The following is a 20,278-nucleotide window of genomic DNA, read 5'->3' as shown; positions in this document are numbered from 1 at the left end:
AAGCTGCCCGAACAGCGGGTATGTAAATATTTACCTCCCGGCTCCAGCGCAGGCGCAGTATCGGCTCTCCGCTCAGAGGCCCTCTCCACTGCGCAGACGCAAGTCTCCTGCACCTGCGTAGTAGAGCGGACACGATAGAGATCGGCTATTTTCGCCTATCTCCGAGCGGAGAGAGCCGCAACAGCCCCCCCGCTGGAGCCGGGAAAGGTAAATAAATCAGCGCTTATTACCACTTGTCAGCCTTGTCGAGGGAGGATTGCCGGACACTTCGGGGGAGCCAGCGCTGGATTTCCTGCAGCTACAGGGGAGGGGGAAGCCTTATTGGGACCCTGAGGCTTCCCCCTCCCGAGGTGAGAACCCCCAAGGGGAACTTTTTTTTTGTTACAGGTTCTCTTTAATATGAAGGAAAATGAACAAGGATAGAAAGGAACAGTGTGGTTTAACTTACCGTATTTTTAGGACCAAAAGACGCTCCGGACCATAAGATGCACCTAGGTTTAGAGGATAAAATCCAGGGAAAAATAATAATAAACCTGGTGCATCCATGGTGCAGGGGCATCTTATGGATTAATATGCCCCCCTTGTACCTCCTGTGTCCCCTAAGTGTACCATTAGTGTCTCCCTTGTGTCCTCTGTCCCCATGTCTTCAGATGTGCTCCTTGTGTCCACTTAAATGCCCCTGTGTGCCCTTGGTGGCCCCCTGTGTGCTAATATGTCCCCCTGTGATACCTCTTCTTATCCAGTCTATCTATGGCACCCGTGGGGGGTTTGCAGTCTGTGGAGGGGCTTGCAGGATCCTAATCTGTATGTTATACCGCGGCTGTCCCAGCCCTCTGTATAGGCGTGTTCCCGCCCCCAAACGCCGCCCCCCGCCCGGGTCCTCCTCTGCTCGGTCCCCTCTACTGCCTTTTCCCGGCTCTCTAAATGTTATGTGGGGAGTGGGAAGGCTGCCGCTTACCGCCGGAAGATAGCAATGTCCTCGGTGAACAGCGGTATCCTCGCTGTTAACAGCCGCTGGGTGGTCCGGGCACAATGCGGAAGCCTCTCTGCCTTCACTTCTGCTTAGGATCCTGCCAGCCCCTCCACAGACTGCAAACCCCCCACAGATGCCATAGATAGACGGGAGGATAGGACAGACAGCTGGGACTTAAGATTTTAAGGCAGGGACAACTTGCGGCTGGGCAGAATTTGAAACATTCGGACCATAAGACGCAGGCACTTCCCCCCCCCCCCATGTTTGGGGAAGAAAAAGTGCGTCTTATGGTCCGAAAAATACAGTAACATTTTTCTTATGAAATCTTTATGGTATGCGTGACTAGGGGTGTGCCAGGGGCATGGCTAGCAGTGTTCCAGGGGCATGGCTAGCAGTGTTCCAGGGGCGTGGCTTAAGTGTCCCGCTTTCTTATCTCAAAAAGTTGGGGGTATATACGAATAGAGACTTTGCAGCAGTCCCCTCTCTACACGTATCTGATGGGGTAAACAGATACACACAGTGCTTGGTAAGATACTAATGAGGAAAATTAAAATAATTGGACTTCAATCCTCAGTCCCATCTCTGTCTCCGACTCAGACTTCAACTCCTATTCTTTATTATCGTATATTAATTTATTTTGTATGCTGATTGAAGGAATGCAATATACAGGGCATTCCATCACTGCCAAACATCATCAGAATGCAGTAACTTATTAAGGATACCCACTTTTACAGTAATTTTCCTTGTTTCACAATCAGAAAAATGTCCTATATCTATATATTGCTGTGAATTGGAATGTAGCCCCACCCACCCCAAGTGATGTCACAGCCTAGGCTGTTTAGATATGCAGAATTTCCTCCCAGAGCATTCTTGTAGACAAGGTATATTTTCTACTGGCTTTAGAATGCTCAGTAAACAAACATTCCTCAGAGCTGCACCTGACAAGACTAAAGAGGTTTCCACCTGTGATAAATTTCAAAATGTTACTCCGGGTGAGGTGTACAAACACTGTGTAAATCATTTATAAATGAATATTGTAAAAAATAAACAATGTTATTCATTACATTATTTCAATACAGTTCCTCTTTAAGATGGTCTTTGCCTTTGGTAACAAGCCAAACGACACAGAGTCCCCACATTTCAAACATCCAAGTCACAAATGACTTACAAACGGGGATTAGCAAACAAGGATGGGTAGATAGCACTGGCACATAGAGGAGACACAAAAGGGGCATAGTACTGTAACAAGTAAATGTACCTTTTCCAAGGAAACAAATTTAAAGTATAACTGTCAGGCATAAAATCAAAAATCAATTATTTTTATCTAGTAAACAAGTAATAAGGATGCTAACCAGGCAATCCAAAAGTTAAAATCGCTATTACTTTTTCTGTTTGATAAATGATCATTCCCCAGTTTACCGGACTCTTATTTGGTACACACAAAATTTGGTACGCAAAAAGGAAGTTACAGGGCATGCTGGGTTGTCCTTTTTTGCTTCTCTACTTTCCCCTCAGACTTAACTAATGCAGCCTGATTGGCTGAAGCCTTTTTCCCCTCTTGTTTTTCCCTCCCACACCTCTGTTCCTCTCTGATTGGCCAATATTTTTCATGCTGAGACAATGCACTTTATATAGTGGAGGGTGGGCTATATATACACAATCAGGCAGAGGAGAGTAAGGGAGGAAATGACATCAGGATTGGCTTCAAAATAGCCACACTTAAAATGGGAAATGCTAAGAAGGATTTTCTCTTTTTTTTACTGTAGGAAAAAAAAACACTAAAATCAAAACATGGACAGTGCAATACATATGTTAAGTATAGCGTGTGTGCGCGTGTGTGTGTGTGTGTCTGACAGCTCCTCTTTAACATAAGAACAAACCTATAGTCTCCATCTCATTCATAACTCAGAGACTGCCTGTACTGGGCAAGAAGCTGAGACACTAACCTATTGGTCATCCAAGTGCACAATATTCTCCATGTATTCAGGTCTACAGGGAATGTAGATGTAGAATATAGTAATAATTATTCTGATTAAATTAGATAAACATTAGGCACAAGTAATAATATCAAATTAATGATTTTGTGTGTCAAGTGAATTTGTAATGTATTTGCAATTAGTCCTAGAGCTGACAACAGTCATACAGATTTTCACTTGAACATGTGTAAGCATTTTACATTACAAAAAGATTAAAATTGTGAAATAAGCCAGGCTGCATAATAGGTCAGCTGGAATTCTTACAAGCAACAGATTAGCCTTTATTCTTACAGCAGACTTATCTATGTAGCCTGACATTCTGATATTATATTTTTACGTTACAATTTACATTTATTAGGAGTTTGGGTCAGGACATTTTTTGGCGACTCCATTCTATATACCAAATTGCTTCAGACTCTTTAGTTAGCCCCAGTTAGAATGGATCAGGACATCTCGGCCCATGATCCACACAGCACCTGCGGTGCACCTCGGGGGCGGGGATAGTATCTAATGAACTGAGCAGGCAACAGAAGAATTGTACTCCTGGTTACAATGGCACTTATGAATGGGAGGGATTTATTATCGAACAAGTAAACAGTTCTTGAAGGTGAAGTGTGGGAGGAAGAAAAAAAACTGACAAATGTTAAGTATCAGAGTGGCTGACCAGGGCCAGACTGGGCAAAGTGACTCTAAAACAGTAAGTATTGTGAAGTGTTCACTGCATTTAGCAGCTAGCACAGAGCAAAGGAGGCCCAAGAAATGTTAATCACTGAACCAGGGCCAGGGCACAAAGGTTGGTCATCTGGTCTGATCCCACGGAAGCGTTACTGGAGCACAAACTGCAGAAAAACCTAATGCCGACTTGTAAGAGAAGGGTGCCAGTATAAAGTACATCACAGCTTCCTACATATGGTGCTGTGTAGAGTAGCCATGATGACATGCTAATCTCCCTCCATCACAGGAAGCACCCACAAAGAGCAGGTAAGCATCAGAACTGGACCATTCAGAACTGGAAGATATTAGCCTTGTCTGATGCCTTCTTTGGCCCCCAAATTTTCCAGTCCTCAAATTGATCAAACAACTTTGACGTGCTGGAGTAAAGTTTAATCCATGGAGGTCCCACCCTGCAGCTTACAGGTCTGAAAGGATTTACTACTGTAGTAATGTCCTGCTGCTAGAAGCCATAGCAGGTCACCTTTACAAGTCTTGCAGAGTTCATGGCTTGATGGGTAACAGTTGTTGTGGTGGCACAAGTAAGACCTACTAAATACTACTAAAGTGTTCTCCCCAGAATTTTTTTCCAGCCGGGTGGCATGAAAAAGTAGCCGGGTGGGGCGAGATGAGAGGATGCAGGGCCATGCTTCTCTGCACAACTCTGCTTACAGCAGAGTAGGAGTTGAGCCGATGACAGCCAGGTGCTCACCAAAACTTGCCGGGTGGAGCACCCGGCTAAAAGAGCCTGGAGAGAACACTGCTACTAGGCACTCATCCCCAAAATTGTCACCCCAAAGATCACTTAAGAAACTTTAGAACGATAGAGTGTGTACAAAGCTTGAGGCTAGTTTTACACTTGGTGCTGTGCAATGTTCCTGAAACAGAGAAGCCCAGGGCAGGATAATCGCACCATTCCATTTCCCCATGAGCAGTACCCCTGGGGCAGAGTGTGCACTGTGCGCTGACAGGGTAATATGCATAGTTCCACACCCCAGACATACATCCTGCTGGACAGGATGTATGTCACTGTTTTTCCCCCAATTGGTGCATGCATGCACCTCAAACACCAGTAAAAGGCTTAAAGAGGAACTCCAGTGAAAATAATGTAATAAAAAAGTGCTTCATCTTTACAATAATTATGTATAAATGATTTAGTCAGTGTTTGCCTATTGTAAAATATTTCCTCTTCCTTATTTACATTCTGACATTTATCACATGGTGACATTTTTACTGTTGGCAGGTGATGTAGCTGCTGCATGCTTTTTTTTTGGCAGTTGGAAAAAGCTGTAAACAGCTATTTCCCACAATGCAACAAGGTTCACAGACTGCCAGGAGTACCACGGTCCTCAGAGTTTCTTGTGGGAGGGGTTTCACCACAATATCAGTCATACAGCGCTCCCTGATGGTTTGTTTGTGAAAAGGAATAGACTTCTCATGTAAAAGGGGGTATCAGCTACTGATTGGGATAAAGTTCAATTCTTGGTCTGAGTTTCTCTTTAAAGTGGATCTATAAGCCATATGACTATCGAGCACTTATAAATCCACAAAACGTAGTCTGACAGTGGTAGGGAAAAGAAAGAAAGCATACTTACCTAGTCAAATCAACCTTACAGGCCTTTACTTATGGCCAAAGCTGCAGAACCAGCAGTGCATACATGATCTGTGTCCCCTGGTGCTCTCCCCCTCTCTGGTCATGCTGTGGCCTGACCACTTATCTGGTGCAACACAATACCCACCATGAGCCTGGCATGCAAAGTCATTACCTTCCATAGTGTGTGTGATAACACCAGTTACCTGGAAGCCAAGCAGGGGACAGGAGGCAACAGCAAAACCTCACAGGTAAGAGGCCCAGCATCTTGTACTGAGAGAAAATTAGGCCCTATCCACACTTGTGCACTGCATTGCAGATTTTTGCACTTCCCAATGTCTCCACTCAAGTGCTGTGTTATGGTGCCTTTAGATAACGCATGTAATGATAACTAATGGATGAGTGGCAAGCAATCCACCAAAAAGCAGTGTACTGTATTTTTTCCACCAGACTTCTCTTCCAGATATTGGTTTAAAATTAACAAAAAACATTCACATTCATGTATGTGTTTCTTTCTACGATTTTTTTATTTTTTTATGCTTCTTTTAAAATGCAGGCGAGTGGAGCTGCTCAGACTTCTCTAGGACTTGCTGTCCACAGACTCAAAACAAACAGCAACAAGCTTGAAAACGTACAGAATCTTACAAGAGTCCACTTTTAAGCCAAGCCATGTTTTCATACCCATTTGATATATAATACCAGCGGGTGTAACATAATAAGGAAGATTTTACAAGCACACAGTCCGTAAAACAAGGATGCAATTTGAGTTATATACTGCACTACCAAAGACATGTCAGGAGAAGTTAGCAACAGCATGAAACAACTGGAAAGCACTAGATAAAATGAAACAATATCTTGCTCATCCACTATAATGAAACTGTCACACCCCGCAGTCTCTGGCTCAACGCCTTCACATATGCTGGAATGAGGAAACAACGAAAGCTTGGACAAAATAAGGGTGAACATATGCTAAGGAAGTGTGGTATACTGTAAAATATAATTATGCATAGAAAAGGCGGACTACCAATATTGAGCTGACGTATAATTACTAATTCTTCCTCCAAAGCACTGACAGTCCAAGCTGCATGACATTTGCAACAAAAATGCGCATCAATTAGCATCTCAAATCTCTGACAATAGTGGATGTAGATAAATACTTGATCTACTTAAAGTGATCCTTAAGTCTAGGGGAAAAAATGAGATTTACTCACCTGGGGCTTCCCTCAGCTCCTTGCAGCCGATCGGTGCCCTCGCAGCCCCGCTCCGATGCTCCAGGACACGCTGGCGAACACTTCCAGTTTGGCCGTCACTGGCCGACAGGCGTGGGAACGCGAGTGATTCTTCGCGTTCCCAGCCTGCATATCGCCCCCTATGCTGCTATTGCGGCCTCGTTCCCATGCCTGTCGGCTGGTGACGGCGAACCCGGAGGTGTTCGCCGGTGTGTCCTGGAGCATCAGAGCGGGGCTGCGAGGGCACCGATCGGCTGCAGGGGGCTGAGGGAAGCCCCAGGTGAGTAAATCTCATTTTTTTCCCCTAGACTTAAGGATCACTTTAAATAACACATGTAGTGTACTGTCCACTTTTTGATTTCAGTGAATTTTATATAGTAAATGAAGAGAATTTTGTTCCTGGTGGGAACCATGTCTTTTGCCCACAGTTTGAGGCTAAATACTGATTTCATTTCTTCCCTTTACTTTTTTTTTTCTTATCTCCTCCAATCGCTGAGCCACCTCAGCCTTGCTTGTAAACATAAGTGAGCAGAGGATCATGTTTCAGCTAGGCAGGGAAATAAGGGGAAGAGGATGAATGTACTATATAAAAAGAACCCCCAGCATGCAACTGAATGGCAATGGCTATTAAAGCGCCAGTGCTCCTAACCGCAGAAAAGGTTTGAAAGTTTTGAATGCAGGATTAGCATCTTTATCATCTAATACACTCAGACCAGTTTCTGTTGAAATTTGATTTTTATGGCGACAATCCCGCTTTAAAATCCAGGTACTTTTCCATTAGCCGGAGGCAACCGCTAGGTGGCGTTAATTACTATTCCTCCTCCAGGCCGCCTCGGATAGTAGGGAAAGCTGTAACTCCAGCGATCGCTGGCAGCAGAGTTACATCTTTCCCTACTATCCATAGCGGCCTGGAGGGGGAATAGTAATTAGCGCCACCTAGCTGTTGCGCCCGGCTAACGAAGAAGTGCCCAAATCCATAAAGCAATCAGTGGCTGGGAAACTATGCTAACATGATTGGGTGGACTGCACCCTCTCAAACTGCTAGGTTCCAGAAAGGTTGTAGTAATATTATGCCCACACTATTTGGCCAATTAGAATGCTTCAAGTTCTAGACGTTGCTGTGATTGGAGTACTCCTCCCTATGGACTTTCTCATTGGCTCACCATAACCATATTAGACACATGGACAATGCACAGAGGTATGTGGATTCAGCATGAACATATCTGTAGCTTTGTCTGTGGTTAGGTGTCCTTTAAAAAAATAACTCAAATGGATTACAAGTTTTGGCGCTAGTATGGTTGAGGTGAAGTCCATAGGGAAATTCCGCTAACATGACTGGGTGGATAGCACCCTCTCAAACTGCTAGGTTCCAGATAGGATGTAGTAATAATACACCCACACTATTCAGCCAATTACAGTGCTTCAAGTTCTAGACGTTGCTGTGATTGGAGTACTCCTCCCTATGGACTTTCTCATTGGCTCACCATAACCATATTAGCTCCCCTCATCTTATTTACATAGTGTTAAATGGTTACTTCAGTGAAAAAAATTCAGTTTAACTTACCTGGGGCTTCTTGCAGGCCCCTGCAGTCACATCCTGTGCCCATGCCATCCTTCCAGCCAGCAGTGGTGACCCCCTCAAAGCTGGCGGGTTGTAGCCAGTTGGAGGCTACTGCTCATGTGCAGCCTTGAGCCGTGCACACCCTGATCATGCTTCCATTGCCGGGAGCGTTCTGTGCATGGGCAGTATACATTTTTCCGTACTGCACATGTGCAGAGCGCTGCCATGCACCGGGACGCGATGAGGTGGTGTGTGGCCAGCCAGCTTTGAGGGTGTTGCTGCTGCTGGCTGGAGGCTCTCGGAAGGACAGTCTACGCACATGATGACTGCGGGAGGTTGCAAGAAGCCCCAGGTAAGGTAAACTGCTCTTTTTTGTTATTTAAAAGCTAATGTGGACCTTGGAAAAGAAAAAAAGAAAACAGCCAGATACGTATCTAAGGAGAGGGAAGACTCTGGGTCCTTTAGAGCCTTCCCGTTCCTCTCACGGTCCGCTTGTTCCAGTGCTAAGAGGCTTCGGAAGCCCAAGTGCTCCCAAAGACGGGTGGGGACTGTACTGCGCACGAGAGAGGTCACTTGCGTGTGCGCAGTACAGAGCTGCACATCTTCAGGAACAATCGGTCTACCAAAGCCACCTTCGGCGGCAGAAAGCAGTATTTAACCAATTTTTTTTATTTTATAGGTTCTCCTTAGCTTAACGATTTCCGTTAAAGAGACTAACAAAATTTTCATCCTTATTTCTTCTATCCTATAAGTTCCTATGCCTGTTCTAATGTGGTCTGGCTTACTGCAGCCTTTCCTACTTGCACAGTGACTGTATTATCTCTGTTATATGATCTAATCTCTCCTCTGTCGGGCTGAGGCACTCAGACTGGAATGTGCAGGGCTGCTTGTGATTGGATAGAAGCTATACACACCCTCTCCAGGCCCCCTACAGGCTCTGTATGACTCACACACTCTGCTTATGTGAGCCTATCACAAGCTGGTTAGTTTGTTTGTAAACACTGCCTAAAACTGGCAATTACAAGCCAGGATTGCAGCAGAAAGTAGCAGAAACAGCACAGAGGGGCCCAGGAGAACATAATGAATAGAATGGTTTGCTTTTTGTTGTAAGAATTTTACAGTACAGATTATCTTTAAGCTGAAATAGGCATTTGTTCAGAAAGATTAATTATATATGTTTATAATTTTAAGAATCTTCCTCAATTTATCAAATGGTTGGGGTGAGCTAGCATCCATAGGAAACAGCTCTCTAATCACAGAAGAGTCTACAACTTGAAGCATTCTAAATGGCTGAATAGCGATGGCGTATTATTATTACAGCCTATCTAAAACCTAGCAGTTCGAGGGGGTGTTGTCCACCCAATCATGTTAGTGGACTTTCCCTATGGACTATCTTGCAGGCTCACCTCAACCATACTAGCGCCAGATGAGGTGCAGAGGTTTCCTTCAAAGAAAAATGGATGTTAAAATAATCCGTACTTTCAAAGATATTGAATCAAAATTGTACCTTTACTTGTAATATTCAACATGGATTACAGTCCATCCACCTCAAGTCTGCTGAGTGCTTTACTTACTGGTCAATTTACTTTCAGTTTTATCTTAAGGGATTTACCCACAACACAATTTGTGATTTTTTTTTTTTCCATGAGGATTGTTTTTTCCATATTGAGTAACAAATTTTAACCAAAATTTGTTAAATGTTGACATGCGACTACCCATGTCAATCATTTATATTGAGCGACCGCAATGTCGGATTACTCAACAAGCGATCATTCAGATGCCTATTGGCTTTTGTGGAAGTTCTCACAATCGTTTTAACAATCGTTCATTTTCACAACAATGTTTGCCGATGGATTGGGTGAATGATCGTATGTCACATTTTCCCGAGCATGGGTACCTAGTTAATTATACAAGTTCACCCCAAAAAACAGCCTTTTGAATAAATGCTCGACTAATATTGAAGCAGTGAATGATAAGTATTAAAACATATCAGAACAACAATCGTCCAAAAAAAATGCACCTTCAGCACGAGTATACACTATGCTACACATGCTACAGCGGGTCTCAAGAATCAATTAGCCAAGCGGTACACAATGGAGGTGGCTGTCACAAATTCAAGAATAGGGCGATTGTGATCTGCAGATTTGCATAGAAGAACTTCAAGAAACGAAGAAAGATCAACCTTGGATAGATAGATTTTTTTTTGATAGATAGAGCTTTTGCCTGACCTTGACTGCCGATCTCCCTCCTCCAGCCCGCACTCCATCACCAGCTGTGACAGGTCTAACCTACAGAGAACAGCCGCGATCTCAGCACTTCCCTCCATAACTCTAATGGCCCTGCTGTGCCTACCTGGGTACCCGCGTCTGTCACCCTCCAACACACGACTCACAATCACGTGTCAACCTGCCGGTGTAACACTGAAAGTTCTGACGGCAACTTCCACGGCGCCAACTTTTCCCGACGTCAATGGACGTGCGCGACTCTCCTAGCACACTGTGGGCGAGGCTGTTGTCCGGATCATGAACGATTCGGATCTTTGATCCGAATCTATTTTATGAGTCGATCATCCGAATCGTCAAAATGAGTGATTCGGATCGCAAAAGGGGCGGGGCCAGGAGCGACACGCCCCCTCTCAGCGGGCAGCGTGGTCCTGGAAGCAGAGCTGAGATAGATCGCTCTGTTGGATGGGAGCCAGGCTTGCAGGGACAGCAGGTAGATGAGAGAGAGGGGGCATGGGTGCCACTGCCAGATATGTGTAGAGCACACATACTGGCTATAATGTGCTGCTCATTACAGGCTGTTTGTTCCGTAGTTGTGCACAGTGATCACGTTGGAAGCTTTTGGCTCAGCTCAGCACAGCTCAGTAACTTTGCAGGCACTGTGATTGAAGGGCACAATGATCCTCCTGCACTCTCTCTAAACAGCTGCACTTATCTTCTGGGATGCTTTCCTTCACTGTGCGACGTTTGCAGTCACAGTATACAGATGAGCATATAGGTGAAATACATGTAAAGCATATGACTGCAGCATGTGGGTATTGTGTGCAAGCAAACATTTCTGCTCTCTGCTCGTCCCTCCCCTTCTCTGTCCACTCCCTGCCCTCTGTCCATCTTCTCCCCTTCTCTGTGTGTCCACCCCCCTCCCCTTCTCCTGTCCACAGACCTGTCCTGCTACTCTGCTAGTCATTTCACCCCGAATGCTTCGGTAGTAAAATGATCCGAGATTCGGATCAAAGATCCGGATCTTTTCAATGATCCGATTCGAATCATCCGGATCATTGAAAAGATCCGAACTTCCCATCTCCCGGCGAGCTGTGGAATTCACGTAGCGTGCTTGGAATGTGGAGCGGCCATCTTTCTCTCGGGAATCCTCACCACAGCGAACTTGTGTAGTAGTGCGTTACTTTGCGTAAAGCTTCTCGCTTCTCAAACATAGCGGACAACTGTCACCTTTTTTTGGGAAGCAAATCTGGGTTTTCCTTTTCTATTGCCTCAATTCTTGGCTGAAGTGCACAGCAGTATACCTAATGAATGTGAATTTACACGCTGAGAAGTCTTCTTGCTACCTAAATTGTATGCCCAAATTCTAATTATTGGTCTGCTAAGCTATATAAATTATAAATGCTGATATATAAGACTCTGTTCACAGGTTAGAATTTAAGTGCAGCGTGCGGAATTGTGATTTCACCTTCGTAGAGTGACCAGACGTCCCGGATTGCCCGGGACGCGTCCCGGATTCGGGGTCCGCTGTCCCAGGCAGCATGAGGTCCCGGGAAACATCCCGCTTTCAGCAGCGGGACGTCCCGGCCTTGGGACTCTGGCCACTCTCTCCGCATGAACTGGCAGCGGCGTCTATTAGTGATGGGTCGTTCGCGACTTTGAAGTGAATCAGAGGAGCCGATGCTCACTCTGAGAAGAGCCGATGCCTCAGCCGCCCCTTTTAGCTCTGCTTTGCTCTGTAATAAAGGGTGCTGAGGCATTCTGGGAGATGTAGTCCTCCTCTTGCAGCTTGTAGGAGTGTTTGGGGCGGAGCAGAGCAGTAGCAGGAGGGGTTGCCCCAGTCAGATTAGCAGTCTGGAGTTGTCATGGAGACGGGGGCGGGGCTTTTACTCCGATTCTGAGTGGTGTCTAGTGATCTTTAATTAAGAGCCGATTCAGAGCCGTAAGAGCCGGCTCTTTAATGGGAGCCGATTCAGAAGAGCCGATTCTCTGAGAAGAGCCGGAATTCCCATCACTAGCGTCTATAGACGCCGTGCCAGTTCATTGCCTGCAGCCCCGCTCCAGCCTCCTCTTCCGGTGTCTGCTCCGACACCGGCAGGCGAGCAGGGCTACGGCAAGATGGCTGCCGAAGCCCTGTATGTGTCTCCAGTACAGGGCTTCGGGCGCCATCTTGCCGTAGCCCTGTCAGCACGGGGGACTTCAGGAGGAAGGTGGTCCCGGGAGCAGCGCGCCAGAGGCCGGACACTTCTGCCAGGTGAGTAAATGCTTTCTTTTCCAGGTGAACTTTGCCCGCATTGCGTTTCTTGCCTGGTGAAATGTTTGCCCGCATTACATTTCTTGCCTGGTGAAATGTTTGCCCGCAGTGCGTTTCTTGCCTGGTGAAATGTTTGCCCGCAGTGCGTTTCTTGCCTGGTGAAATGTTTGCCCGCAGTGCGTTTCTTGCCTGGTGAAATGTTTGCCCGCAGTGCGTTTCTTGCCTGGTGAAATGTTTGCCCGCAGTGCGTTTCTTGCCTGGTGAAATGTTTGCCCGCAGTTCGTTTCTTGCCTGGTGAAATGTTTGCCCGCATTGCGTTTCCTTTCTGGTGAAAGGTTTGCCCGCATTGCGTTTCCTTTCTGGTGAAATGTTTGCCCGCAGTGCGTTTCTTGCCTGGTGAAATGTTTGCCCGCAGTGCGTTTCTTGCCTGGTGAAATGTTTGCCCGCATTGCGTTTCCTTTCTGGTGAAATGTTTGCCCGCATTGCGTTTTCTTTCTGGTGAAATGTTTGCCCGCAGTGCGGTTCTTGCCTGGTGAAATGTTTGCCCGCAGTGCGTTTCTTGCCTGGTGAAATGTTTGCCCGCAGTGCGTTTCTTGCCTGGTGAAATATTTGCCCGCATTGCGTTTCCTTTCTGGTGAAATGTTTGCCCGCATTGCGTTTCCTTTCTGGTGAAATGTTTGCCCGCAGTGCGTTTCTTGCCTGGTGAAATGTTTGCCCGCATTGCGTTTCTTGCCTGGTGAAATGTTTGCCCGCATTGCGTTTCTTGCCTGGTGAAATGTTTGCCCGCATTGCGTTTCTTGCCTGGTGAAATGTTTGCCCGCATTGCGTTTCTTGCCTGGTGAAATGTTTGCCCGCATTGCGTTTCTTTTCTGGTGAAATGTTTGCCCGCATTGCGTTTATTTTGTACTGACATGTTGCCCGCATTGCGTTTATTTTGTACTGACATGTTGCCCGCATTGCGTTTATTTTGTACTGACATGTTGCCTGCATTGCGTTTATTTTGTACTGACATGTTTGCCCGCATTGCGTTTATTTTGTACTGACATGTTTGCCCGCATTGCGTTTATTTTGTACTGACATGTTTGCCCACATTGCGTTTATTTTGTACTGACATGTTGCCCGCATTGCGTTTATTTTGTACTGACATGTTGCCCGCATTGCGTTTATTTTGTACTGACATGTTGCCCGCATTGCGTTTATTTTGTACTGACATGTTTGCCCGCATTGCGTTTATTTTGTACTGACATGTTTGCCCACATTGCGTTTATTTTGTACTGACATGTTTGCCCGCATTGCGTTTATTTTGTACTGACATGTTTGCCCGCATTGCATTTATTTTATTCTGACATGTTTGCCCGCATTGCATTTATTTTATACTGACATGTTTGCCCGCATTGTATTTATTTTATACTGACATGTTGCCCGCATTGCGTTTATTTTGTACTGACATGTTTGCCCACATTGCGTTTATTTTGTACTGACATGTTTGCCCGCATTGCGTTTATTTTGTACTGACATGTTTGCCCGCATTGCATTTATTTTATTCTGACATGTTTGCCCGCATTGCATTTATTTTATACTGACATGTTTGCCCGCATTGTATTTATTTTATACTGACATGTTGCCCGCATTGCGGTTATTTTGTGCTGACATGTTGCCTATTGCGTTTTTTTTCTGGTGTCCGGGGTAACTGTTACTGCATTTATTATTTAATGGTCATAGATGGCTATGTTTGCTGCTTTGTGGTTACGGTATACTATTAGCATCACACAGTTTCTGCACACCCATGATGCAAAGTCTCGTTTGTCCACATCATGGCGTAAACACTGCTTTCTTATGCCTCACTGTTACATCATTACGTTAGCTCCGCCCATACAATGTCATGGCCACGCCCATTTTTTCGCCGCGGCCCCCCCGCCCCCGGTTTTCTCCTCAGTCCTCCCCACTTTTCGCCGTGGCGCGCTGCACGCGCCGCCCCCTCCCCGTCCCAGGTTGGACCCACAAAAATCTGGTCACTCTACACCTTCCTAGCATTTAGGTCCTGAGCCCACTAACGCAGTTGTGTCCGCTTTTCAGTTACACATCAATGTTACAGATGCTGAAAAGCAGACAGAAGCGGATACAACTGCGTTAGTGGGCTCAGGCCCTTAAAGGTTTTTCCTGCTTTTTGTGATACCCGTGTGTGATGTGCGATTCACATGCAGATCTGCAGATACGCGTTTCCGAGGCGCCCAGACAGTACGATCCCAGCGACGGGAGCTCGAAAGAGGACGCGCACAGCCAGGGACGCGCAGGCACAGTGGTTGACGACGGACTGCCAGAACAAAAAGTGTGCCCCGGCAGGGGTCCAGAGGATCGTTTCGTAACGTCACGGGCACACGGTGGCTGCAGGGGACTGGCAGAAGCCCCAGGTATGTGAAACTTTTTTTTTCTTCAGTTTTCGGGTTTCCTTTAAAGCAATTCTTAAAGGGACACAGAGCTGTAAAATTAAAAAGATTTTATACAAACCGTTACCTGGGGCTTCCTCCAGCCCCATCTGCTCCAAACGCTCCCACGCCACCGTCCTCCGCTGCCCGCAGCTTCGGTCCCATCACTGACGTCAGTCGCGGCCAGCTACACAGGAGAAGTGCGCTTTTTGTGTATCTCTCCAGCAGCTACTGGAGAGATACGTAGAGGGCGCACTTCTCTTATGCCAGACTGGCTCCGACTGATGGAAGTGCGGGGACCCGGTTCCCGAAGCTGCGGGCAGCGGAGGACGGCGGCGTGGGAACGATCGGAGCGGATGGGGCTGGAGGAAGCCCCAGGTATGTATAAAATATTTTTAATCTTACAGCTCTGGTACACTTTAAGTAATTAAAAAAACATAATCAATACGTTGGTAGAGGGATAATCCTAGGCACCTCCACTGCCAGGCAGGACCCTGTTTTTCTTTGTGGCCAAGCTTCCCTCCTTGTATAAGCACGCCCACACTGTGCAAGCACCAGTAGGGCTCGCACCTGCACAGTAGGACATTATCGCAAAAAAAATGATTTGCCATGCGAGCATCGTTCTGGAAAATCGTTTAGTGGTATGGGCCTTTAAGAGAACTTATAATGAAAAAAAAAACCCTCTGGGGGATACTCACCTTGGGAGGGGGAAGCCTCCTCTGAAGCTTGGAGGAATCCAGCACTGGCTCCCTTAAACCTCCTCCGACAAGCGGTGATATATTTACCTACCGCGATCCTGCGCAGGCGCACCAGCGGCTCTTCGTTCAGGCTAGGCGGAAATAGCTGATCTCGATATCCGCTCTACTTCGCAGGCGCAAAGGACTTTGGGACTTTGTGTATGCTTCACTCTGGATTAAAGCTCTTTAAAGGGAACCCGAGGTGATAATAATATTGAGGCTGCCATATTTATCTCCTTTTAAGCAATACCAGTTGCCTGGCTGCCGTGCTGATCCTCTGCCTCTAATTCTTTTAACCATAGACCCTGAACAAGCATGCAGCAGGTCAGGGGTAACTGACATTGTCAGAACTGACAAGATTAGCTGCATGCTTGTTTCTGGTGTAATTCAGTTCACTACTGCAGCCAAATAGATCAGCAGGGCTGCCAGGCAACTAGTATTGTTTAAAAAGAAATAAATATGGCAGCCTCCATATCACTCTCACCTCGGGTTCACTTTAATAGCACCAAGTGGCAGCAACTTGATGCTATTAAAGAGCTTTAAATACAGTCAGTGGTGCCGGTGTACAGATTTTGCAACCCATTATATTTTGCAACTTGCCATAGAGGACAATGTATAACTGGGTAGCCGTGGCTTCTCTCTGTTGACACGCCTGTAATTTTTTGCAACCACGGATTGAAGCTTTGAAGGGAGGATTTTTCCCTCCAGGGGGGTTATTAGTTGAGCTAGAAGGGGGGATTGTTCCTTCCAGTAGGGTTATTAGTTGAGCAAGAAGGGATTGTTCCCTCCAGGGGGGGTTATGAGTTGAGCTAGAAGGGGGGATTGTTCCCTCCAGGGGAGGTTATTAGTTCAGCAAGAAGGGGGGGATTGTTCCCGGGGGGAGGGGGGGTTATTGAGCAAGAGGGAAGGGTTCTGTGTGAGAATAGGGTTTGGTTGGGTTGCATTTTCTGATACAGATAGGTTGAAGTCAATGGTTAGGTTGCACTTTCTGATAGCTATACCTATAAATAAGTGCAACCGGTTGCAAAATCTGATAAAGTTGCAAAAAATTTCACTACACCGGTCTTCTTTGCTCGACTTGGATTGTGCTCTCCAGGAGGCACTGGGGAGAGGCCTGGGCATGCTACATTCTCTTATTGGAACGGTGCTCCCTTCCTTCTGTTGTTGTGTCACTCTGGATTAAAAGCAGTTTCCAGCAGTGCCGACTTTCCTCTTTCCTTGTGTTGCACAGCATTGACTGCTGCAGAGCACGCCTACTGCACCAGCTGTAGTGCCGACTCCTCAAGCTGCTGCCAACTGTAGTGCCGACTCCTCATCCTCTACACCTTTTACTCTTACTTCCGCAGTAAGTATGGCGAGTTACGCTATTTGCCTGACTGGCAGTTCTCGAGTAGTTCAACCATTGCTACGGTAACGCGTGTTACTAAGGAGTGTTACCAAAGTAAGGATAATATTGCCGCACGCTGTTGCAAGGCAGTATCACTGCAGCTACATGCATCAGGTCCAATATGTGAAAGGAGCCTTAAAGGGAAGGTTCAGGGAGTGGGAAAAAAATAAAAATCCATATCCACTTACCTGGGGCTTCCTCCATCCCGTGGCAGGCAGGAGGTGCCCTCGCCGCCGCTCCGCAGGCTCCCGGTGGCCGACCCGACCTGGCCAGGCCGGCTGCCAGGTCGGGTTCTTCTGCGCTCCAACGACGGGCTCTTCTGCGTTCCACGCGGGCGCGCTGACGTCATCGGACGTCCTTCGGGCTGTACTGCGCCGGCGCAGGACTACTACGCCTGCGCAGTACAGCCCGGAGGACGTCCGATGAAGTCAGTGCGCCCCCGTGAGGCGCAGATTGGAGCGTAGAAGATCCCGACCTGGCAGCCGGGCCAGGTCGGGTCGGCCACCGGAGACTTTAACTAACCAGTTTAGATCCCAAACATCGGCTGGGCGCCTGCTAGTGTTCAGCACGAGCAGTGAAGAGTCGCTCACCGCATAGTCACATCTGAGCAAGGCTGCAGCCTCATCCAGATGTGACATGATACAGTTTCTTGCTGCCAGGCAATCGCACCGCGTCAAACACTGAGGGTTGGAACACACTAGGCAGAATCGCATTTGCGTTTTCCACTATGTGCTATGGAAAACGCATATGCGATTCTGCCTAGTGTGGTCCTACCGTGACACTTGAGGCTACAAACGCTGTCATTTGGCTGCATTAAGTTGCATCAGGAAGGCACTTGGTGAGTGGTAGCTGGGAAGCTGAGCTACCCAGTAAGCGTGAAGTTCAGCCTTCTATGTGAGGCCTAGTGCACACTAGAGCGTTTCGGCTGCAGTTTGCGATCCGCTTGCGGGTGCGGATCCGCTTGGGTAATGTATTTCAATGGGCTGGTGCACACCAGAGCGGGAGGCGTTTTGCAGAAACGCATACTCCCGGGCTGCTGCAGATTTTGGATTGCGGAGGCGTTTCTGCCTCAATGTTAGGTATAGGAAAACCGCAAACCGCTCTGAAAAACGGCACTTCAGAGCGGTTTGCCAGGCGTTTTTTGTTACAGTAGCTGTTCAGTAACAGCTTTACTGTAACAATACATGAAATCTACTACACCAAAACCGCTACACAAAACCGCAAAATGCTAGCTGAAACGCTACAGAAAAAGAAGAAAAAGCGTTTCAAAATCTGCTAGCATTTTGCGGATCTGCTAGCGGGTTTTGGTGTGCACTAGGCCTGAAAGAGGCCTTAGGAAGGGGAAACACTCATCTATCAGTTTTCTGTGTGCATTTTTCTGCATGTGTTCTTTGCCCACCATCTGTGTTTGTATGCAGACAAATGCATGCATTTTTTCACAGTAGCTAATGTAATTGATGTAGAAAACTGAGGGTAGGAAAACACACTAGGCAGACTCGCATGAGTTTTCCCCATAGCACATAGTGGAAAACGCATATGCGATTCTGCCTAGCGTGTTCCTACCCTCACAAAAAAGTGGAGAACTATGCTGCAGTATATACTGGACAGGGTGCAGTAGGAGGCACCAATATACAGAAAAAAGTGGCAAGGTTTTTAGGTTTTGAGTAATAAAAAAGTCGAATCACAGGGAGTTTAGGGGAAAAAATGGGGGTTCCAATTTATTAAAACACATAAAGCACAGTGACAATGCGTTTCTCGGCGTGAGCTGCTTCTTCAGGACAAGTACATGCCAAACAGGTATAGATCTGGTCCGGGGCGCCTCGCATATGCTGCTGGATGTTCTGTGCACGCAAAACACAGTAAGTGTGAACTAGCAGCCAATAGAGTTCTCAGTTTGAATCAGTTTTTGTGTGCAGGAAAACGCACACAAAAATAGACAAGTGTGTTCCCTGCCTTAGGCCTGGAACCCACAAGGAGCGCATTTCTGAGCGATTTGTGATTTGAAAAGCTCTTTCTAATGTAACGCTATGCATGTGATCCCACTGGAGGGATGTGATGTTATAAAAATCCCCCATCGCATTGCATTAGCAACAGCTTTTTCAAATCGCTAGCGCTTAGAAAATGCTGCTAGTGGGTTTGAGTCCTTGTTCACATTATAAATCGCCAGTGCTATCGCAAGCGCAGAGCGATTTATTGAGCTTTTTTCAAAGCGCTTTTCCCTGCACTTTGTGATTAGAAAAGCGCTTATGTAAGCGCTTTTGCTAAGCGATTGAGATTTTGAACTCTTTGGCCCAGAAAAGAATAAATACAATGTATTTATTCTTAAAAGCGCTCAGGAAATCGCTATATGAAGCCCTTTTTTCAACCTTTTTTCACTTTTCCTATACCTTTTATTACAGCAAAAGCGCTCATAAAATGGTACATGTAGCGCGTTTGATATTTGCTGAAAATTGAAACCCTCATATGTGAACACTCTCATAGGAAAGCATTGCACAAGCACTTTTAGTGCGATTTCTAAAATCCAGAAACGCTCATAGTGAACAAGCCCTTAGGGCTCGTTTCCACTATCGCGAATCCGCATGCGTCCAACGCATGCGGATTCGCACATGTAATGCAAGTGGATGGGCCTGTTTCCACTGTAGCGTTGTTGAGGTACGTTTTTTTCAGCGGTGAAAAAACGCACAAAAGAGCCACAGAATTCCCTTGCGAGTGGAATGCATGCGAATCGCCGCTAATGTATTTAATAGGAAATTCGCATGCTGTTTTGGTATGCGAATTTTCATGCGAATTTGCATGAAATCAATGGAAAAGCACACCGGCATTGCCATGGTTAAATTCGCATACATCGTCATCCATGCGAATTTTCATGCAAATTCGTACGAAGATTTGCATGCACACACATGCGAAATTTGCATACGCATGCGAATTTTGCCGCAGCGATTTCGCAACGCAATAGTGGAAACGAGCCCTAAGAATAGAAAAAAATATTTTGCTGCTTAGCAGCTGATTCTAGTTAGTATGAATTGGTGACCCCTTGTGGTCCTTTCATGCAATAACAAGCATACACAGTTTCTACATCCTGTAGCAGCATTAGGGCTCTTTTCCCCTGGCTGCCTACGGTTCACCTATCAGAACAGTCACGTTTTTACAATGGTAAGGGCACGGTAGTTAACATGAGAATCGGTATGCCCCTTTTTCACCGGTGTGTTGC

At 46.4% G+C, this 20,278-nt stretch overlaps 1 protein-coding gene across 1 annotated transcript in view; it reads right to left on the bottom strand.

Annotated features, from left to right (window-relative positions):
- The window catches only part of MTFR1 (mitochondrial fission regulator 1), a 58,021-nt gene extending 47,482 nt beyond the window's left edge, over positions 1 to 10,539 (bottom strand). Inside the window, exon 1 of the mRNA XM_068237442.1 lies at positions 10,394 to 10,539. The gene's annotated coding sequence lies outside the window, so the exon portion shown is untranslated. The remainder of the gene's footprint in view (positions 1 to 10,393) is intronic.
- Between the last annotated feature and the right edge of the window lie 9,739 nt (positions 10,540 to 20,278).

This window comes from Hyperolius riggenbachi, chromosome 5 (genome assembly GCF_040937935.1).
Source record: "Hyperolius riggenbachi isolate aHypRig1 chromosome 5, aHypRig1.pri, whole genome shotgun sequence".
NCBI classification, from domain to species: Eukaryota; Metazoa; Chordata; class Amphibia; order Anura; family Hyperoliidae; genus Hyperolius; species Hyperolius riggenbachi.
Note: the sequence above shows the minus strand (reverse complement) of the source record. Positions and strands in the feature narration are given on the sequence as shown.